The sequence below is a fragment of the Ricinus communis genome, chromosome 3 (assembly GCF_019578655.1).
Source record: "Ricinus communis isolate WT05 ecotype wild-type chromosome 3, ASM1957865v1, whole genome shotgun sequence".
In the NCBI taxonomy this organism is placed as follows: domain Eukaryota; kingdom Viridiplantae; phylum Streptophyta; class Magnoliopsida; order Malpighiales; family Euphorbiaceae; genus Ricinus; species Ricinus communis.
The window spans coordinates 7,186,476-7,211,977 of record NC_063258.1 but is presented as its reverse complement, the minus strand read 5'-3'; positions in this window follow the sequence as shown (position 1 = coordinate 7,211,977).

Below are 25,502 nucleotides of genomic sequence, written 5' to 3'. Positions count from 1 at the left end.
TTCCCTCCTGTCTTTTCCCCTCTCCCTTCTCTTTTTCCTTCCTCCCTCTCCTTCTTCCCTTCTCCCTTCTTTCCACCGGTTGCCTCACTTTCCTCGTTGCCTGCGCACCGCCAAACTGCTGCCGCTGTCGCTAGCTCCTTTCCTTTTCGCTGCCGCCGACATCGACTGAAAGTAGGGGCTATCATCGTCGTTCGACATCTTGCCAACGTGTATTCGGCGATCCAATGCCGGAAACGAGTTCCTCACCCTCGAAAACCCAGAAACAGCCCTCCTTCGCCAGAAAATCCTCGACGGCAGCCTTGGGAAGTGTCGCTTGAGCAGCAACTTTTCAGCCCCAATCCGCCGCCTTCTGGCCACCTTCCAGCCAAAACTCTTGTACTTTCAGACTCCCTACAACTCGAGCTTCGCGTAGGCGCTTCTGGATTCGAATTTTGACACCATTGGCAGGACCGGCTTCCGGACCCTGGTGTTTTCCGGACGCGTGAAATATTTCAATTTCAACTCGGTATAATTCTATTTTAGAGTCTGAAAATTATGTTATAATATTAGAAAGTTATTGTGGCTATTAATTGCTTGTGATGGGTAGTTTAAAAATAAATCAATTAAATTGTTTATGTTGTGGTGTTGTGGAGTTGGGAAAATATTAATACAGTTCTTGTGGCCCGACTCCTGTTATTAAATTCCAGCTTGTTTGATATGTTTTTGGCAGGTCCTGTACCCGTTTTATGGGGGGTAAATGTCCGTAAATTAGGGGAGGTTCTGCTAAATTTCGGTAGATCCCTCGAGTCTAATTTAGTTTTAGGCAGTCCGTTCTAGGAGTCTAACTTAGGAAAAATTTAAGAATGTCTCTTAATTGAGTATTTTTCGTGACTAGGTAATCTAGCCTTCTCACCAGCTCCACCCGAGGCGTAGGAGCGGACTGCGGAACGCGTTAAATCTGTGAGTTAAAGTCACATAATCTCTACACTATTGCCAAGCCTAATTTGATATGCTACCTTAAAATTCATATTTAATATGATTATTAGTATCGCAATATAAATAATTTCATTTAATTATTATTTACTGAGATTAATTTTAATATTGTTACTCGTTATAGGATATCACTATTTTGATAGTTAATGTTATATTCACACAATTGTTATTATTATTTTTTCCACATAAATTGCATGCTTCTTCTAAATTCAAATTCTTTATTTCGATATGTGTTTAATAATTTTGCTAGACCATGATTATTATAATATTTGTTGAATGTGATTTGGGATGAGGCTTTAATAGGACATGCCACTTGATGGGTTGCATCAGGACCGCGTGCGCACCAGTAATGATCAAAGACAGGTAACAAGGTTATTATGGATTTGTTTGCCCTAATCGAGCATTGCTCTCTGGGCTGAGTTCAGTTGATTGCCGGAGTTAAGGTCCCTGATCGAGCAACGCTCTCTGGGCACCGGCTTAGTTGGAATTCAAGTGTTCAGGTTGGAGGTAAGGACCCTGATCGAGCTTGCTCTCTGGGCGCTAGACCTGTTTGATTAAGAGAGACGAAAGGCTACTAGTAATTGGGGTTCGGGTTCTACTGAGCCACTCGTCCTGCAAATATAAAGATCTATTTTATTTTTTAAAATTATGGTATGATTATAATATGATTCGCATTTTATGTACATGATTTGTTACACTGGTTGTAATAATTATTATTTCTTTGTGAAGACTGCAATAGTCACAAGATTATTGATTTTAACTCACTCCCGAGACTGACAGTCTCAGTTTTATATTTTTTTTCAGGTGACAGTTAAAGTGCTTCGCCATTCTGCATCTTTGACAGTCTGACTTCTTCTTCCTCGGACTTTTGTAATCATCTTGTAATACTATACTTTTGTTATTATTTACTCTAGATTTTCCGCAGTAGAGAACTTTAAAATTGTCGTGATTATTCTAGTCCATGTTGGACGTGCGATATTATAAAAACTTGATAGAATAATTTATGAATGTCAGTCATGATTAATTATATTTGTTTACTGTTTATCTGGATTTTGGGTCGGTAAGGCTTACTACGGGTTTTGGTGGCCTTAAGCCTACCCATTCCCTAGTGCCGGTCACGGGTCCACATAATGGGTCGTGACAACAAATATACCAGGATTACGAGTTTATATTCTTCGGTTGACAAATATCTCCGTATTATGGGTTTATTTTCACATATTAAAAAGTTTACCCATTCTATGAGGCTGTTTTCTCAGACTCGCAATTACACTACTTTTACGAGGTTATTTTCTCAGATTCATGAATATACACGTTTTACGGGGTTATTTTCTTTTATTGAAAATATACCATTTTTAAGGGGTTGTTTTCTCATATTAAATTATTAGCACTATATGAGGTTGTTTTTTCAAATTCATAATATACACGTTTTACGGGATTATTTTTTATATTAACAAATATAACCCTTTTACGATGTAGTTTTCTCATATTATAAAATTAACCCATTTAAGGGGTTGTTTTCTCATACTCATAAATATACCACAATTACGAGGTTATTTTCCCTGATTGATAGATATCCCTGTATTACGGGGTTGTTTTCTAATATTTATAAATATACCCGTTTTACAGAGTTATTTTCTTATATTGAGAAATATACCGCTTTTACTGGGTCATTTTCTCATATTAAATTATTAGCACTATTCTAAAGTTGATTTCTCAAATTTATAAATATACACGTTTTACAGGGTTATTTTCTTATATGGACAAATATACCCCTTTTACTGGCTTATTTTTTCATATAATAAAATTAATCCATTTAAGGGGTTGTTTTCTCATACTCACAAATATACCAAAATTACAGAGTTATTTTCTCCGATTGATAAATATTCCCGTATTACGGGGTTGTTTTCTCATATTAAAAAACTTACCCCTTCTACAAGGCTGTTTTCTCAAACTTGCAATGACACTGCTTTTACGGGGTTATTTCCTCATATTCATAAATATACATGTTTTATGAGGTTGTCTTCTCAAATTCATAAATATACCACTTTTATGGGGTTATTTTTCTATATTGACAAATATACCCCTTTTACGAGATTGTTTTCTCATATTATAAAATTAACCCATTTAAGGGGTTATTTTCTCATACTCACAAATATACCATAATTATGGGGTTATTTCCTCAGATTTGTTAATACCCCTGTATTACGGGGTTGTTTTCTCATATTAAAAGACTTGCCCCTTCTACGAGGTTGTTTTCTAATATTAAAAAATTTACCTCTTCTACGAGGCTGTTTTCTCAGACTCGTAATTACACTACTTTCACGGGGTTATTTTTTCAGATTCATAAATATACACGTTTTATGAGATTTTTTATATTCACAAATATACCACCTTTACGTGGTCATATTCTCAGATTAAATTATTAGCACTATTATGGAGTTGTTTTGAAAATTCATACATATACACGTTTTACAGGGTTATTTTCTTAAATCGACAAATATACCCTTTTTAAGGGGGTGTTTTCTCATATTATAAAATTAACCAATTTATAGGGTTATTTTCTCATACTCACAAATATACCACAATTACGGGGTTATTTCCTCAGATTCATAAATATCCCTGTATTAGGGGGTTGTTTTCACATATTAAAAAATTTACCCCTTCTACGAGTCTATATATTCAGACTCACAATTAAACTACTTTTACGGGATTCTTTTCTCATATTCATAAATATACACATTTTACGGGGTTATTTTCTTATATTGATAAATATACAACTTTTACGGGGTCATTTTCTCATATTAAATTATTAGCACTATTATAGGGTTGTTTTCTCAAATTCATAAATATACACGGTTTACGGGGTTAGTTTCTTATTATGACAAATTTACCCGTTTTACGGGGTTGTTTTCTCAAACTCACAAATATACCAAAACTATGGGGTTATTTTCTCTGATTGATAAATATCCACGTATTACAAGGTTTTTTTCAAATATTTATAAATATACCCCTCTTACGGGGTTGTTTTCTCATATTAAAAGATTTACCCATTCTACAAGACTGTTTTCTCAGACTCACAATTACACTACTTTTATAGGGTTATCTTCTCATATTCATAAACATACACATTCTATGGGGTTATTTTCACATATTGATAAATATACCACTTTTACGGGGTAGTCTATTAGCACTTTTTTGGGGTTGTTTCCTCAAATTCATAAATATACACGTTTTATGAGGTTATTTTCTTAAATTGATAAATATACTCCTTTTACGAGGGTTGTTTTCTCATATTATAAAATTAACTCATTTAAGGGGTGGTTTTCTCATATTAAAAAATTCACCCCTTCTACAAGGCTGTTTTCTCAGACTCGCAATTACACAACTTTTACGCGACTATTTTCTCATATTCATAAATATATTTTACAGGGTTATTTTCTTATATTGATAAATATACCACTTTTACGGGATCGTTTTTTCATATTAAATTTTTACCATTATTATGGGGTTGTTTTCTCAAATTCATACTTATACACATTTTATGTAATTATTTTCTTATATCGACAAATATACCCTTTTTACGGGGTTATTTTCCCACATTATAAAATTAACCTATTTAAGGGGTTGTTTTCTCATACTCACAAATGTATAAAACTTACGAAGTTATTTTCTTTGATTGATAAATATCTCGTAATACGGGGTTATTTTCTAATATTTATAAATATACCCCTCTTACGGGGTTGTTTTCTCATATTAAAAAATCTACCCGTTCTACGAGGTTGTTTTCTTAGACTCCTAATTACACTACTTTTACGGGGTTGTTTTCTCAGATTCATAAATATACATGTTTTAAGGAGTTATTTTCTTATATTGATAAATATACCACTTTTATGGGATCATTTTCTCATACTACATATTAGAACTATTATGGTATTGTTTTCTCAAATTCATAAATACACACGTTTTACGAGATTATTTTTTTATATTGACAAATATACCACTTTTACGGGGTTGTTTTCTCATATTAAATTATTTGTACTATTATAAGATTGTTTTCTCATATTCATAAATATACATGTTTTACGGGATTATTTTCTCAAATTCATAAATATATACATTTTATAGGGTTATTTTCTTATATTGATAAGTATACCATTTTTACGAGGTCATTTTCTGAAATTCATAAATATACATGTTTTACGTGATTATATTTTTATATTGACAAATATGCCTCTTTTATTGGGTTGTTTTCTCATATTATAAAATAATAATTGTCGAACCGTCTGCTAATATCGTGATTTATGATGTGTGGCGGAGTCGGAAAAAATAATAAAATCTTGATGGCCCGACTCCTGTTAAATAAATTATTGGGAATTTAAAGTATTTTCTGGGAGGTCCTGGACCCATTATACGAAGGTAGATGTTCGTATTTAGGGGAGGTTCTACCGAATTTTTGGTAGAATTTACCCGGATCGAAATTCTTAGATAATAAATTCTAGGAGTGTAGGCCTAAGGTTATTTATCAAATGTTTTACTTTTTTTGATTGAATTGTTCCCGTGATTAGATAAATCTGTCAGTTCGGCTCGCTCCACCCGAGGTATCGGAGTAGGGCTAGGAGGTCGTCAGAACTGTGAGTTAAAATCATATATCTGTTTACATGTGTCATGCTAAGATTTTACATAATAGTTCTAATTAAATGATTTATATTTTAATTATTTATTTAATTACTATTCATATATGTATCATTTTCTGCATCAATGCTATTGTAATGCATGTTGACTCGGGATGAGACGGCAGTAGAACATGCCACCTGATGGGTTGCATCAGGACCGCATGCGCACTGGTATGAATCTGAGACAAATAGAAAATGGTAAATTTAGGACTTGCCCTAGTTGAGTTTAACTCTCTGGGCTGAGTAGAGCGAGTTTGCCGGAGTAAAGGTCCTTGGTAGAGCATTGCTCTCTGGGCGTCGGCTTTGTTGGAAATTTAAGTGACCAGATTGGATTTAAGGACCCTAGTCGAGCTTCGCCCTCTGGGAGCCAGTTTTATTGGAATAGGAGAGACGAAAGACTAATGTAATACCCGAAAATTTTTTTATACTGATTTTATTAATAATAATTAATAAATGGGTTTTTATTTAAATTAATTTCACTTTATTTTTATTTGGTTTAATTTGGAATGATTAATGGAAGAATTTGTAAAGGGTGTTTTTATAAAAGAATTTTGGAGAAATTGGTATTTTAATTAGCTAGTGGTATTAAATTTTAGGTTGGAAAATATTTAGCAAATTGGTTATTTAAATTAATTGCGTGTTAGGACTAAATTAAAAATTTATTTTGGGATGAGGATTAAAACTAAAATTTTATTATTATGGGGGTTTAATGAAAATTTGTAAGTTTGGTATTTTTGTAAATAAATATGTCGGCTAGGGGTATATATGTAATTATGTACTTCTAATAATTCTAATTTGGCCCAAATTAAATAGTCAGGGGCTTAATTGAAAGGCTAAAGAAAAGTTTAGGGGTTAATTGGAAATTTTACAGGGTAAAATTGTCGTAATTTAAAAAGTTGAGGGACCAAAAGGTAAGAAAGAAAAGTTCAGGGGCTAGAAAGAAGAAAAGAAAGAGAAGAATCGGGGGAGAGAAGGAGAATCGGGAAGAAGAAGAAGGAGGTTCACTGCTGTCCATGGCAGCCGGAGAAAGAGGCCGCTTGAGGCGCGGTGGCGACGGCTGGAGGAAGGGCCGACGCCGGCGAGCCCAGCGGCAGAGGCAGCAGCAAAAAAAAAGAAAAAGAAACGTTGTGGCTGTCGGCGCCATTCCGGCCGATTCCGACCTCCTTTGGCGGCAAGGTCGCTCTTGTTTTGACTAGTGAGTTGAGGGCTTCCTTTTAGCGGTGGCGGCATCGACTTTGGTGGCCGGAGGAGGGAGTTCCGGCAAGGTGATGGCAGCGGCATTTTTCAGCTTTTCCAGTGAGCTCCGGCGGTGGATGGACGATCGGAGGACGTATCCCGACACCCCTCAGCTCAAGCTTCACAATGGCACCGGTTTCGTGGTGATTCAAACTTCGTTTGCAAATTGACGGTTGAGATCGTCTGCAAGTCTCTTCGGATGATAGGGGGTCAGATCAGAAAATCGGAAGCGGGATCGTCATCAGTGCGTCGTTTCGAGTCTGATGGTGTGTTCGGATCGTCGATCAGACTCCGGCGGTTGGAGGCGAGTCGACTGAGTGATCAAGCGTCTCGATAATTCTCTGACTCATTGATTTTAGAATTTCTTGATAAAGTTATATGTTTACTGAATTGTGTTGAATATTAGAAAATATTGTGTGTTAAAATATTTATTGTCGAACTACCTACCTTGGTTGTGTTTTGTGATGTGTGGCGGAGTCGGAAAATTAGTGAAGTCTTGGGGACCCGACTCCCATTGTGTTAAATTGCTGGATATTTATAGTGTTTTTCTGGCAGGTCCTGGACCCGTTTTACGGGGGATAAATGTCCGTGTTTTAGGGGAGGTTCTGCCAAATTTTCGGTAGAATTTACCCGAGTCAAGATACTTAGACAGTCAGTCCTAGGAATCTAGACCTAGGGTCAATTGTAAATTGTTCAGCATTATTGATAAATTATTTTCCGTGATTAGATAATCTGTCTATTCGGCTCGCTCCGACCAAGGCACCGGAGCAGAGCTAGGAGGTCGCCAAAGCTGTGAGTTAAAGTCATATATCTGCTTACGTGTGTCATGCAAATATTTTATATATTGATATATATGATTTAATGATTAAAATTTTGACTAATTGGTTATGTACTATTTATGCATGCTTCATTTTCCGCATTACAATTTTTATTGATTTTGTGTTGACACGGGATGGGACTGCAGTAGAACACATTAGGTTGATGAGTGTACCGATATAGGTCCGAGAGTGATGGAAAATGGTAAATAGGTAAATTTGAAAAGTAAAGATTTAGGATTTTCCCTAGTCAAGCATCTCTCTATGGGCTTAGTAGAGTGTGGTTGCCGGAGTAAGGGTCCCTGGTTGAGCATTGCTCTTTGGGAGCCGGCTTATTTGGAAATCTAAGTGACCAGATTGGAGGTAAGGTCCCTGGTCGAGCTTTGCTCTCTAGGCGCCAGTCTTATTGGAATAAGAGAGCCGAAAGGCTAAGGCAGATAATGAATATTAAGTGACCGGACTAGAGTTAAGGACCCTGATCAAGCTTTGCTCTCTAGGCGCTAGTCCTATTGGAATGAGATTAGTCGGGATGTTAGAGTTGAGATTAGCCCAGATGTCAATATGGAGAGTGATCGAGATGTTTGTGTTGGGATTAGGGTTCTATTATAGTACTCTGTCCCGTAGTGTGTGAAAATTATTTTGTTTACGCATGACATGACACGTTTGTTTTTGCATGACTTAGTAATTATTTCAAATTAAATAAATGTACTATTAAAGTGTTTGCAACTGTTTTTAGATATATGATTTTAATTCACTCTCGAGACTAACAGTCTCAATTTTATTGTTTTTCAGATATGTGACTGTTAGTCTTCTCGCGACTCTTATTTAGTAACCCGACTCCTTCATCATCGGGTGGTGTATTTGTTTTGGTATGTTAATTTGTAAAATCTTAGATTCTCCGCAGTAGTAATAGTAGATGTATCGGTTGTAAATTTTACGAGTTTGGGTCTAGCCAAATTCTTACGCGGATCGAATTAATAGTGTAAAATTTAATATTTCCGATAAATTGTGGCATTAATAACATTAATTGAGATGAATTTGTTTAAGTCGGTTATTGTCGGGGCTTACTACGGGATTCGGTGGCATTACGCCTACCCATTCCCTAGTGTCGGTCACGGGCCCATGAGATGGGGTCGTGGTAAAACTTATTTAGTAATGGGGTTAGGGTTCTCTTGAGGTACAGCATCCTATAGTATGTAAAATTTATTTTATAGAAGCATGACATGACACGAGTTTTTGCATGACTTAGTATTTTATTTTAATTAAACAAAGACTTCATTAAAATAATTGTATTCGTTTTTTGATATATGATTTTAACTCACTCTCGGGGCCGGCGGTCTCAATTTCACTATTTTTCAGGTGTTGTTAGTTTTTCTACAGTTCCTTTCATTTAGCAGCCCGATTCTTTCATCTTCGGGTTAAATGTAACTGATTTTAATGGTATGTTGACCATTAAAATTTCTAGAATCTCCGTAGTAGAAATTTCAGATTTATCATTTTGTAATGGCTTGTAAATTTAGGTCGTGCCTAATCATGCTGGCAGACCAAAGTTAATACATAATGCGTAATGATTTAAGGTTAATTGTGGAAAGTGCCAATGGACATAGTCCGGATTGCATTTGGTTTGAGTTAGAGAATGGTTAGGCTTACTACAGGATTTGGTGGCCTTGAGTCTACCCATTCGCTAATGCCGGTCACGGGCCCACAGATCGGGTCGTGCCAGGGGTTATCTTTTCCGATTGATTAATAGCCCTGTATTACGGTGTTCTTTTTTAATATTTATAAATATACTTCTCTTACAGGGTTGTTTTCTCATATTAAAAAATTTACCCGTTCTACGAGGCTGTTTTTTTAGATTCGCAACTATACAACTTTTATGGGGTTGTTATTAAAAATTCATAAATATAAATATTTTACGGGGTTATTTTCTTATATTGATAAATATATACCACTTTTACAGGGTCATTTTCTTATATTAAATTATTAGCACTATTACGGGGTTATTTTCTCAAATTCATAAATATACACGTATTATGGGGTTATTTTCTTATATCGACAAATATCCCCTTTTACAGGGTTGTTTTCTCATATTATAAAATTAATATATTTAAGGGGTTGCTTTCTCATACTCACAAATATACAAGAATTACGGGGTTATTTTCTCCAATTCATAAATATTCCCGTATTACGGGGTTGTTTTACATATTAAAAAATTTATCCCTTCTACAAGGTTGTTTTTCATATTAAAAAATTTACTTGTTCTACGAGGCTGTTTTCTTGGACTCGCAATTACACTACTTTTACGAGGTTGTTTTCTCAGATTCATAAATATAAATATTTTACGAGGTTATTTTCTTATATTGATAAATGTACCATTTTTACGGGGTCGTTTTCTCATATTAAATTACTAGCATTATTATGGGGTTGTTTTCTCAAATTCATAAATATACACGTTTTACGGGATTATTTTCTTATATCCACAAACATACCCCTTTAGCGGGGTTGTTTTCTCATATTATAAAATTAACCCATTTAAGGGGTTGTTTTCTCATACTCACAAATATACTAAAATTATGGGGTTATTCTCTCCGATTGCTAAATATCCCCATAATACGGGGTTGCTTTCTAATATTTATAAATATACCCCTCTTACGGGGTTGTTTTCTCATATTAAAAAATTTATCTCTTCTACGAGGCTGTTTTCTCAGACTCGCAATTACAGTACTTTTACGGGGTTGTTTTCTCAGACCTATAAATATAGACATTTTACGGGGTTATTTTTTCCTATATCAATAAATTTACCCCTTTTATGAGATTATTTTCTCATATTATAAAATTAACCTATTTAAGGGGTTGTTTTCTCATACTCACAAATAGACCAAAAATTACGGGATTATTTTCTACGATTGATAAATATCCCCGTATTATGGGGTTGTTTTCTCATCTTAATAATTCACCCCTTTTATGAAATTTGTTTTGTCGGACTACATGATTACTACTCTTATGGGGTTATTCTCTCATATTCATAAATATACCCATTTTAAGAGATTATTTTCTTACATAGACAAATATACCTATTTTACATGATTGTTTTCTCATATTATAAAATTAACTCATTTAAGGGGTTGTTTTCTCATACTCATAAATACACCAAAATTATGGGGTTATTTTCTCCGATTGATAAATATCCCCGTATTACGGGATTGTTTTCTAATATTTATAAATATACCCCTCTTATGATATTGTTTTTCCATATTAAAAGAATTCCCCTTCTACGAGGCTGTTTTCTCAAACTCTCAATTACACTACTTTTACGCACGATTATTTTCTCATATTCATAAATTTACATATTTTATGGGATTATTTTCTTATATTGATAAATATACCATTTCTGGTCGTTCTCTCATATTAAACTACTAGCACTATTATTGCATTGTTTTCTGAAATTCATAAATATACACGTTTTACGAGGTTATTTTCTTATATCGACAAATATACCCATTTTAAAGGGTTGTTTTCTCATATTATAAAATGAAACCATTTAAGGGGTTGTTTTCTCATACTCACAAATATACCAAAATTACGAGGTTATTTTCTTTGATTGATTAATACCTCCGTATTACGGGATTTTTTCTAATATTTATAAATATACCCCTCCTACGGGGTTATTTCTCATATTAAAAATTTTTCCCCTTCTACGAGGTTGTTTTCTTAGACTCGCAATTAGACTACTTTTACGATATTATTTTCTCGGATTCATAAATTTCACGGTTTTACGGGTTATTTTCTTATATTAATAAATATACCACTTTTACGGGGTAAATATAGCCCTTTTACGGGGTTGTTTTCTCATATTATAAAATTAATACATTTAAGGGGTTGCTTTCTCATACTCACAAATATACAAGAATTACAGGGTTATTTTTTCCTATTCATAAATATCCCCGTATTACGAGGTTGTTTCATATATTAAAAATTTATCCCTTCTACAAGGTTGTTTTCTTATATTAAAAAATTACCTATTCTGAAATTTTTCTTGGACTCGCAATTATACTACTTTTACGGGGTTGTTTTCCGGATTCATAAATATACATATTTCTTGGGTTATTTTCTTATATTGATAAATATACCATTTTTACGGGGTCGTTTTCTCATACTAAATTACTAGCACTATTATGGGGTTGTTTTCTCAAATTCATAAATATACACGTTTTACGGGGTTATTTTCTTATGTCCACAAACATACTCCTTTTGCGGGGTTGTTTTCTCGTATTATAAAATTAACCCATTTAAAGGGTTGTTTTCTCATACTCACAAATATACCAAAATTACGGGGTTATTTTCTCCAATTGCTAAATATCCACGTTGTAACACCCGGAATTTTTTTTATATATTTAATAGTGAGTTTTTATTTAAGTTAATTTTAGCTTTATTTTTATTCAAGTAAACTATTTGAGAAATGATTATATTTTGGTTATTCAAATTTTCCCAAATGCATATTTATATAAATAAAATTATATATTGGAAAATTATGATAGAAATTGTAAGGGATGTTTTTATAAAAGAATTTTGAGAAAATTGGTATTATAATTGATTAGTAGTATTAAATTTTGAGTTGGAAATTGATTATTTAATTTAATTGTGTATAGGATTTAATTGGAGGATTATTTTGGAATAAGGATTAAAAGTATAATTTTATTTTTGTGAGGGTTTAATGGAAATTTGTGAGTTTGGTATTTTCGTAAATAAATATGTCGGTCAGGGGTATTTTTGTAATTGTGTATTTTCAATAATTCGGATTTGGCCCAAATTAAATAGTTAGGGGCTTAATTGAAAGGCTAAAAGAAGTTTGGGGGTCAAATTGGAATTACGGGATGAAATTGTAAGTAATTAAGAAAGTTGAGGACCAAATTGCAATAAGGAAAAGTTCGGGGGTCAAATGTCGATATTGAAGGGAAAGAAATCGGGGAAGAAGAAAGGAAGAGAGAGAAAGCGGGCGTCGCGTGAAGAAGGAGGCCGGGTCTTGCATCGTCAGGCATGGCCGACACGGGCGGCGATGTTACCCGGCATCGAAGGCGGGCGGCGCAGCGGCGTAAAAGCGACCGGCAAATGAAATGGTAATCAGCGTGGGCGGCGGCTCGAGGTCAGCCCGTTGGCCCGCTTCCGGCGGTGTTGGCGAGTCAGTGGCGATCGGCTCCTCGGCAAAGAACTTTGTTTTTCGGGCGGTGGTGGCCGGAAACGGAAGATCCGTGGAGAGAGAAAATGGTGGCGGTGGCGTTTTAGGGTTTTTCGGCGAGATCCGGCGGAGGATGGACGATTGGAGGACGTATCCCGACTCTCCTGGCTCAAGCTTCGCGATGGCCCTTTGGTTTCGTGGCGATCGGACTTCGTTTGCAAATCGACGGTCGAGATCGTCCGCAAATCTCTCCGGATGATCGGGTGTCGGATTGGAAAATCGAAAGCGGGATCGTCATCGGTAGCGTCATTGTGAGTCCGATGGTGTGTTCGGATCGTCGATCGGACTCGGCCGTCGGAGGCGAGTCGACGAGCCAAGCGTCGGTGAATTATCTTTGGCCCGTTAATTTTGGAATTCTTGGTTTAATTGTGTCTAATGGTTTATATTGAGTATTTGATGATTTTTGTGAGTCAAAATATTTGTCTGTCGATTGTCTGCCATAGTCGTATTTTGTGTGCGTGGAATCGGGAAATAGTGAAGTTTGGGGACCCGACTCCGTTGTTTAAATTGTTGGATATTTGGGTGTTTTTCAGCGAGTCCCTGGACCCGCTTTTTACGGGGTAATGTTCGTGTTGTAGGGGAGGTTCTGCCGGGATTTTCGGTAGAATTCTCCGAGTCGAGATTCTTAGAGTAGATCCTGGAGTCTAGACCTAGGATTAATGATCGATTGTCTCGGTATTGATAAATTGTTTTCCGTGTCTAGATTGTCGGTTCGCCGGCTCGCTCCCACCGAGGCACCGGAGCTTGGAAGAGCTAGGAGGTCGCCAAACACTGTGAGTTAAAGTCATTTAATCTGCGCTATTGCTAGTCCGATTTTAATATGCTATTTAGAATTTGTGCTTAATATGATTATTAGTATCACAAAATAAATGATTTCACTTGATTATTAATATTTGAAATAATATAAATATTATTATTAGTATGTTATAATAAGATAAACGTTATTATTTTTCCCCTCACAAATTGCACGTTGTTTTACCTTAAATCTTTAATCTTTATTTCGATATGTGTTGGTTGAGTTCATCAGATAATGATATTTATTATATGTGATGATTGTGTTTTGGGAAATGTGGCTTGTAGAACATGCCGCCTGATAGGTTACATCAGGACCGCGTGCGCACCGGTAATGATCATGGACATGTAATAAGATTTTCATGGGTTTGCCACGGTGAGCATGGCTCTGCAGGCTGATTTGTGTAAATTGCCGGGAGGTAAGGTCCCTGGTCGAGCATTGCTCTCGGGCGCCCGGTCTTATTGGATTAAGAGGCCGAATGGCTACTAGATTTCTTATTTGGATATTTAAGTGACCGGACTGGAGGTAAGGTCCCTGGTCGAGCATTGCTCTCGGGCGCCCGATCTTATTGGATTAAGAGAGCCAGAATGGCTACTAGATTTTGGGGTTTAGGGTTCTCACCGAGCCACTCGTCCGTAAAAGTAAAAATATATTTTTATTTATTCATTTATTTATTTATTATGGTATGATTATAATATGGATTGTATTTACGTGCATGGTTGATATTTTGATTCGAATGATTAATATTTTATGTGAAGGAAATAGTAGGGTATGATTATAGTATGGTTTGATATCTTGATTTGAATAATCTATGTTTTACGAGGAAGAAGCAATAGTCCCTAGATTATTTGATTTTAACTCACTCTCAGGGTTGTGGTCTCCATTTATGTTTTTCAGATTCGTGACTGTTAGTTCTCCATGACTCTTATTCGGTGAACCCGACTCCTTCATCATCGGGTGATGTATTTGATTTGGTATGTAAATTGGTAAATCTTAGATTCTCCGCTGATGGTAATAGTAGATGTATCGGTTGTAAATTTTACGAGTTCAGGGTCTCGCCTAGTTTTTCCGAGAATCAAGTATTTATGTAGAATGTAGCTATTAAGATAATTTGTGGTTTTAATAATATTAATTTGAGATGAGATTTGTTTAAGTCAGTGAGTGTCAGGCTTACTACGGGTTTCGGTGGCCTTACGCCTACCCATTCCCTAGTCATGGGTCACGGGCCCATGGTAAGTCGTGACACCGTGTCGGGGTTATTTTCTAATATTTATAAATATACCCCTCTTACGGGGTTGTTTTCTCATATTAAAAAATTTACCTCTTCTACGAGGCTGTTTTCTCAGACTTTCAATTACAGTACTATTACGGGGTTGTTTTCTCAAACCTATAAATATAGACATTTTACGGGGTTATTTTCCTACATCAATAAATCTACCCCTTTTACGGGATTGTTTTCTCATGTTATAAAATTAACCCATTTAAGAGGTTGTTTTCTCATACTCACAAATAGACCAAAGATTACAGGGTTATTTTCTACGATTGATAAAATATCTCCGAATTATGGGGTTGTTTTCTCATCTTAATAATTTATAATTTTTATGAGGTTGTTTTGTCAGACTTGCAATTGCACTACTCTTACGGGGCTATTCTCTCAGATTCATAAATATACCCATTTTACGAGATTATTTTCTTATATACACAAATATACCTATTTTACAGGATTATTTTCTCATATTATAAAATTAACCCATTTAAGGGGTTGTTTTCTCATACTCATAAATATATATTAAAATTACGGGGTTATTTTCTCCGATTGATAAATATTCACGTATTGTAAGTTGTTTTCTAATATTTATAAATATACCCTCTTATGATGTTGTTTTCCATATTAAAAATTTACCTCTTCTACGAGGTTGTTTTCTTAGACTCTCAATTACACTACTTTTACGGTTATTTTCTCATATTCATAAATTTTACATATTTTACGGGATTATTTTCTTATATTAATAAATATACCATTTTTACGGAGTCGTTTTCTCATATTAAATTACTAGCAATATTATTGTATTGTTTTCTTAAATTCTTAAATATACACATTCTACGGGGTTATTTTCTTATATCGACAAATACACCCCTTTTAAAGGTTGTTTTCTCATATTATAAAATTAAACCATTTAAGGGGTTGTTTTCTCATACTCACGGATATACCAAAATTACGGGGTTATTTTCTCTGATTGATTAATACCTCCGTATTCCGATATTTTTCTAATACTTATAAATGTACCCTACTTACGGGATTGTTTTCTCATATTAAAAATTTTACCCCTTACGACATTTTCTCGGACTCATAATTACACTACTTTTACGAGATTATTTTCTCGGATTCATAAATTCTGATGTTACGAGGTTATTTTCTTATATTGATAAATATACCACTTTTACGGGGTAAATATAGCCCTTTTACGGGGTTGTTTTCTCATACTTATAAATACACCAAAATTACGGGGTTATTTTCTCCGATTGATAAATATCCCCGTATTACGGGATTATTTTCTAATATTTATAAATATACCCCTCTTATGATATTTTCTTTGATTGATTAATACCTCCGTATTACGGGATTTTTTCTAATATTTATAAATATACCCCTCCTACGGGGTTGTTTCTCATATTAAAAATTTTACCCCTTCTACGAGGCTGTTTTCTCAGACTCGCAATTACACTACTTTTACGATATTATTTTCTCAGATTCATAAATTTACAGTTTTTACGGGGTTATTTTCTTATATTAATAAATATACCACTTTTACGGGGTAAATATAGCCCTTTTACGGGGTTGTTTTCTCATAGTATAAAATTAATACATTTAAGGGGTTGCTTTCTCATACTCAGAAATATACAAGAATTACAGGGTTATTTTCTCCTATTCATAAATATCCCGGTATTACGAGGTTGTTTCGTATATTAAAAAATTTATCCCTTCTACAAGGCAATTTTCTCATATTAAAAAATTTACCTATTCTACAAGGCTGTATTCTTGGACTCGCAATTATACTACTTTTACGAGGTTGTTTTTTCAGATTCATAAATATACATATTTTATGGGGTTATTTTCTTATATTGATAAATATACCATTTTTACGGGGTCGTTTTCTCATATTAAATTACTAGCACTATTATGGGGTTGTTTTCTCAAATTCATAAATATACACGTTTTACGGGGTTATTTTCTTATGTCCACAAACATACTCCTTTTGCGGGGTTGTTTTCTCGTATTATAAAATTAACCCATTTAAAGGGTTGTTTTCTCATACTCACAAATATACCAAAATTACGGGGTTATTTTCTCCAATTGCTAAATATCCCCGTATTACGGGGTTATTTTCTAATATTTAGAAATATACCCGTCTTACGGGATTGTTTTCTCATATTAAAATTTACACTCTTCTCACGATTTGCTATTTCTCGACACTTAATTCTGATACTTTTACTGAGGTTGTTTTCTCGGACCTATAAATATAGACATTTTACGGGGTTATTTTCCTACATCAATAAATCTACCCCTTTTACGGAATTGTTTTCTCATGTTATAAAATTAACCCATTTAAGAGGTTGTTTTCTCATACGCACAAATAGACCAAAGATTACAGGGTTATTTTCTACGATTGATAAAATATCCCCGAATTATGGGGTTGTTTTCTCATCTTAATAATTTATAATTTTTATGAGGTTGTTTTGTCAGACTTGCAATTGCACTACTCTTACGGGGTTAGTCTCTCAGATTCATAAATATACCCATTTTACGAGATTATTTTCTTATATACACAAATATACCTATTTTACAGGATTATTTTCTCATATTATAAAATTAACCAATTTAAGGGGTTGTTTTCTCATACTCATAAATATATTAAAATTACGGGGTTATTTTCTCCGATTCATAAATATTCCTGTATTATGAGATTTTTTTCTAATATTTATAAATATACCACTCTTATGATGTTGTTTTCCCATATTAAAAAATTTACCCCTTCTACGAGGTTGTTTTCTTAGACTCTCAATTACACTACTTTTACGCGGTTATTTTCTCATATTAATAAATTTACATATTTTACGGGATTATTTTCTTATATTAATAAATACACCATTTTTACGGAGTCGTTTTCTCATATTAAACTACTAGCAATATTATTTTATTGTTTTCTTAAATTCTTAAATATACACATTTTACGGGGTTATTTTCTTATATCGACGAATATACCCCTTTTAAAGGGTTGTTTTCTCATATTATAAAATTAAACCATTTAAGGGGTTGTTTTCTCATACTCACAGATATACCAAAATTATGGGGTTATTTTCTCTGATTGATTAATACCTTCGTATTCCGATATTTTTTCTAATACTTATAAATGTACCCTTCTTACGGGATTGTTTTCTCATATTAAAAATTTTACCCTTCTACGAAATTTTCTCGGACTCGCAATTACACTACTTTACGAGATTATTTTCTCAGATTCATAAATTCTATGATTTACGAGGTTATTTTCTTATATTGATAAATATACCACTTTACGGGTAAATATAGCCCCTTTTACGGGTTGTTTTCTCATACTTATAAATACACCAAAATTACGGGGTTATTTTCTCCGATTGATAAATATCCCCGTATTACGGGATTGTTTTCTAATATTTATAAATATACCCCTCTTATGATATTATTTTTCCATATTAAAAAATTTACCCCTTCTACGAGGCTGTTTTCTCAAACTCTCAATTACACTACTTTTACGCGATTATTTTCTCATATTCATAAATTTACATATTTTATGGGATTATTTTCTTATATTGATAAATATACCATTTTTACGGAGTCGTTCTCCATATTAAACTACTAGCACTATTATTGCATTGTTTTCTGAAATTTATAAATATACACGTTTTACGAGGTTATTTTCTTATATCGACAAATATACCCATTTTAAAGGGTTGTTTTCTCATATTATAAAATGAAACAATTCAAGGGGTTGTTTTCTCATACTCACAAATATACCAAAATTACGAGGTTATTTTCTTTGATTGATTAATACCTCAGAGTATTACGGATTTTTCTAATATTTATAAATATACCACTCCTACGGGGTTGTTTCTCATATTAAAATTTTACCCCTTCTCACAATTTTGTTTTCTCGGACTACAATTACACTACTTTTACGATATTATTTTCTCGGATTCATAAATTCACGGTTTACTGGGTTATTTTCTTATATTAATAAATATACCACTTTTACGGGGTAAATATAGCCCTTTTACGGGGTTGTTTTCTCATATTATAAATTTAATACATTTAAGGGGTTGCTTTCTCATACTCACAAATATACAAGAATTACAGGGTTATTTTCTCCTATTCACAAATATTCCGTATTACGAGGTTGTTTCATATATTAAAAATTTATCCCTTACAAAATTTTGTTTTCTCATATTAAAAAATTTACCTATTCTACAAGGCTGTTTTGTTGGACTCGCAATTATACTACTTTTACGGGGTTGTTTTCTCAGATTCATAAATATACATATTTTACGGGGTTATTTTCTTATATTGATAAATATACCATTTTTACGGGGTCGTTTTCTCATATTAAATTACTAGCACTATTATGGGGTTATTTTCTCAAATTCATAAATATACACGTTTTACGGGGTTATTTTCTTATGTCCACAAACATAATCCTTTTGCGGGGTTGTTTTCTCGTATTATAAAATTAACCCATTTAAAGGGTTGTTTTCTTATACTCACAAATATATCAAAATTACGGGGTTATTTTCTCCAATTGCTAAATATCCCCGTATTACGGGGTTATTTTCTAATATTTATAAATATACACCTCTTACGAGGTTGTTTTCTCATATTAGAAAATTTACCTCTTCTGTTTGTTTTCTCGGACTGCAATTCTGATACTTTACTGGGTCGTTTTCTCAGACCTATAAATATAGACATTTTACGGGGTTATTTTCCTACATCAATAAATCTACCCCTTTTACGGGATTATTTTCTCATGTTATAAAATTAACCCATTTAAGAGGTTGTTTTCTCATACGCACAAATAGACCAAAGATTCTGAGGGTTATTTTCTACGATTGATAAAATATCCCGAATTATGGGGTTGTTTTCTTATCTTAATAATTTACAATTTTTATGAGGTTGTTTTGTCATACTTGCAATTGCACTACTCTTACGGGGTTATTCTCTCAGATTCATAAATATACCCATTTTACGAGATTATTTTCTGATATACACAAATATACCTATTTTGCAGGATTGTTTTCTCATATTATAAAATTAACCCATTTAAGGGGTTGTTTTCTCATACTCATAAATATATTAAAATTACGGGGTTATTTTCTCCGATTCATAAATATTCCTGTATTATGAGATTTTTTCTAATATTTATAAATATACCCCTCTTATTATGTTGTTTTCCCATATTAAAAAATTTACCCCTTCTACGAGGTTGTTTTCTTAGACTCTCAATTACACTACTTTTACGTGGTTATTTTCTCATATTCATAAATTTACATATTTTACGGGATTATTTTCTTATATTAATAAATATACCTTTTTACGGACTCGTTTTCTCATATTAAATTACTAGCAATATTATTGTATTATTTTCTTAAATTCTTAAATATACACATTTTACGGGTTATTTTCTTATATCGTGAATATACCCCTTCTAAAGGGTTGTTTTCTCATATTATAAAATTAAACCATTTAAGGAGTTGTTTTCTCATACTCACAGATATACCAAAATTACGGGGTTATTTTCTCTGATTGATTAATACCTTCGTATTCGGATATTTTTTCTAATACTTATAAATGTACCCTTCTTACGGGATTATTTTCTCATATTAAAAATTTTACCCCTTCTACGAGGTTGTTTTCTCAGACTCGCAATTACACTACTTTTACGAGATTATTTTCTCAGATTCATAAATTTATAGTATTTACAAGGTTATTTTCTTATATTAATAAATATACCACTTTTACGGGGTAAATATAGCCCTTTTACGGGGTTGTTTTCTCATACTTATATATACACCAAAATTACGGGGTTATTTTCTCCGATTGATAAATATCCCCGTATTACGGGATTGTTTTCTAATATTTATAAATATACCCCTCTTATGATATTGTTTTTCCATATTAAAAATTTTAATTCTCTGCATTTTTCTCAAACTCTCAATTACACTACTACTTTACGATTATTTTCTCATATTCATAAATTTACATATTTTATGGGATTATTTGCTTATATTGATAAATATACCATTTTTACGGAGTCGTTCTCCATATTAAACTACTAGCACTATTATTGCATTGTTTTCTGAAATTTATAAATATACACGTTTTACGAAGTTATTTTCTTATATCGACAAATATACCCATTTTAAAGGGTTGTTTTCTCATATTATAAAATGAAACCATTTAAGGGGTTGTTTTCTCATACTCACAAATATACCAAAATTACGAGGTTATTTTCTTTGATTGATTAATACCTCCGTATTACGGGATTTTTTCTAATATTTATAAATATACCCCTCCTACGGGGTTGTTTCTCATATTAAAAATTTTACCCCTTCTACGAGGCTGTTTTCTCAGACTCGCAATTACACTACTTTTACGATATTATTTTCTCGATTCATAAATTTCACGGTTTTACGGGGTTATTTTCTTATATTAATAAATATACCACTTTTACGGGGTAAATATAGCCCTTTTACGGGGTTGTTTTCTCATATTATAAAATTAATACATTTAAGGGGTTGCTTTCTCATACTCACAAATATACAAGAATTACAGGGTTATTTTCTCCTATTCATAAATATCCCCATATTACGAGGTTGTTTCATATATTAAAAAATTTATCCCTTCTACAAGGCTGTTTTCTCATATTAAAAATTTACCTATTCTACGAGGTACGTTTTCTTGGACTACATGAGTTATACTACTTTTACGGGGTTGTTTTCTCAAATTCATAAATATACATATTTTACAGAATATTTTCTTATATTGATAAACATACCATTTTTACAGGGTTGTTTTCTCATATTAAATTACTAGCACTATTATGGGGTTGTTTTCTCAAATTCATAAATATACACGTTTTACGGGGTTATTTTCTTATGTCTACAAACATACTCCTTTTGCAGGGTTGTTTTCTCGTATTATAAAATTAACCCATTTAAAGGGTTGTTTTCTCATACTCACAAATATACCAAAATTACGGGGTTATATTCTCCAATTGCTAAATATTCCCGTATTACGGGGTTATTTTCTAATATTTATAAATATACCCCTCTTACGAGGTTGTTTTCTCATATTAAAAAATTTACCTCTTCTACGAGGTTACTTTTCGGACTAGCAATTACTGATCTTTACTTGGTTGTTTTCTCAGACCTATAAATATAGACATTTTACGGGGTTATTTTCCTACATCAATAAATCTACCCCTTTTACGGGATTGTTTTCTCATGTTATAAAATTAATCCATTTAAGAGGTTGTTTTCTCATACAAACAAATAGACCAAAGATTACAGGGTTATTTTCTACGATTGATAAAATATCCCCGAATTATGGGGTTGTTTTCTCATCTTAATAATTTACAATTTTTATGAGGTTGTTTTGTCGGACTTGCAATTGCACTACTCTTATGGGGTTATTCTCTCAGATTCATAAATATACCCATTTTACGAGATTATTTTCTTATATACACAAATATACCTATTTTACAGGATTGTTTTCTCATATTATAAAATTAACCCATTTAAGGGGTTGTTTTCTCATACTCATAAATATATTAAAATTACAGGGTTATTTTCTCCGATTCATAAATATTCCTGTATTATGAGATTGTTTTCTAATATTTATAAATATACCCCTCTTATGATGTTGTTTTCCCATATTAAAAAATTTACCCCTTCTACGAGGTTGTTTTCTTAGACTCTCAATTACACTACTTTTACGCGGTTATTTTCTCATATTCATAAATTTACATATTTTACGGGATTATTTTCTTATATTAATAAATATACCATTTTTACGGAGTCATTTTCTCATATTAAATTACTAGCAATATTATTGTATTGTTTTCTTAAATTCTTAAATATACACATTTTACGGGGTTATTTTCTTATATCGACAACTATACCCCTTTTAAAGGGTTGATTTCTCATATTATAAAATTAAACCATTTAAGGGGTTGTTTTCTCATACTCACAGATATACCAAAATTACGGGGTTATTTTCTCTGATTGATTAATACCTCTGTATTCCGATATTTTTTCTAATACTTATAAATGTAACCTTCTTACGGGATTGTTTTCTCATATTAAAAATTTTACCCCTTCTACGAGGCTGTTTTCTCGGACTGAATTACACTACTTTTACGAGATTATTTTCTCGGATTCATAAATTTACAAATTATTTCACGAGGTTATTTTCTTATATTGATAAATATACCACTTTTACGGGGTAAATATAGCCCTTTTACGGGGTTGTTTTCTCATATTATAAAATTAATACATTTAAGGGGTTGCTTTCTCATACTCATAAATATACAAGAATTACGGGGTTATTTTCTCCGATTCATAAATATCCCGTTCACGGGTTGTTTACATATTAAAAAATTTATCCATTCTACAAGGCTGTTTCTCATATTAAAAATTTACATTCTCGCTCCACGAGGTACGCTTTCTTGGACTGCATAATTACACTACTTTTACGGGGTTGTTTTCTTAGATTCATAGATATACATATTTCACAGGGTTATTTTCTTATATTGATAAATATACTATTTTTACGAGGTCGTTTTCTCATATTAAATTACTAGCACTATTATGGGGTTGTTTTCTCAAATTCATAAATATACACGTTTTACGGGGTTATTTTCTTATGTCCACAAACATACTCCTTTTGCGGGGTTGTTTTCTCGTATTATAAAATTAACCCATTTAAAGGGTTGTTTTCTCATACTCACAAATATACCAAAATTACGGGGTTATTTTCTCCAATTGCTAACATACTCCTTTTGCGGGGATTTTTTCTCATATTATAAAATTAACCGATTTAAGGGGTTGTTTTCTCATACTCACGAATGGACCAAAAATTCCGGTGTTATTTTCTACGATTGATAAATATCCCCATATTATGAGGTTGTTTTCTCATCTTAATAATTTACAACTTTTACGAAATTTGTTTTGTCGGGACCAATTGCACTATACTCTTACGGGGTTATTCTCTCGATTCATAAATTTACCCATTTTATGAGATTATTTTCTTATATAGACAAATATACCTATTTTACAGGATTGTTTTCTCATATTATAAAATTAACCCATTTCAGGGGTTGTTTTCTCATACTCATAAATACACCAAAATTACAGGGTTATTTTCTCCGATTGATAAATATCCCTCAGACGGATTACGGATTATTTCTAATATTTATAAATATACCCTCTTATGATGTTGTTTTCCCATATTAAAAATTTACCCTTCTACTTGTTTGGTGTTTTCTCACTCTCAATTACACTACTTTTACGGTTATTTTTCTCATATTCATAAATTTACATATTTTACGGGATTATTTTCTTATATTGATAAATATACCATTTTTACGGAGTCTTTTTCTCATATTAAATTACTAGCACTATTATTGCATTATTTTCTCAAATTCATAAATATACATGTTTTACGGAGTTATTTTCTTTATATTGATAAATATACCCCTTTTAAAGGGTTGTTTTCTTATATTATAAAATTAAACTATTTAAGGAGTTGTTTCGATACTACAAATATACCAAAATTACGGGAGTATTTTCTTTGATTGACATCACCTCCTCAGACATCGATTTTTCTAAGACTTATAAACATACCCTCTTACTTGGTTGTTTTCTCACATTAAAAATTTAACCCCTTCCACGAGGGCTGCTTTTTCTCAAACTCGAATTACACCACTTTTACGTAGATTATTTTCTCGATTCATAACTTATAGTTTTACTTGGGTTATTTTATATATTGATAAATATACCACTTTTTACGGGGTAAATATAGCCCTTTTTATTTCCGAGTTGTTTCCTTATATTATAAAATTCATATATTTAAGGGTTGCTTTCTACACTCATACAAAAATTATGAGGTTATTTTCATGATTGACAGATATTCCCGTATTATGAGGTTGTTTCTCTCATATTCAAAAATTTACCTCTCATTTATAGGCTATTTTCACACTTAATTACACTACTTTTACGGGGTTGCTTTCTCATATTCATAAATATACACATTTTACGAGGTTATTTCAAATTGATGAATATACCACTTTTACTGGAATTATTTTCTTATGGACAAATATACCCCTTTACGAGGTTGTTTTCTCCCATATTTTAAAATTAACCCATTTAAGGGGTTGTTTTCTCATACTCACAAATATACCAAAATTACGGGTTATTTTCTCCGACAGTGCTAAATATCCCCTCAGACACGGAAGTTGTTTTCTCATATAAAAAATTTATTCGTTCTATTAAAAGTCGTTTTCTTAGACTAGCAATTACACTAATTTCACGGGGTTGTTTTCTCGAATTACATAAATATACATATATTACGGGGTTATTTTCTTTTGTTGATATATATACCACTTTTACGGGTCATTTTCTCATATTAAATTATTAGCAAATTATTATAGGTTTTCCAATTCATAACATACACGCGACTTCGGAGTTAT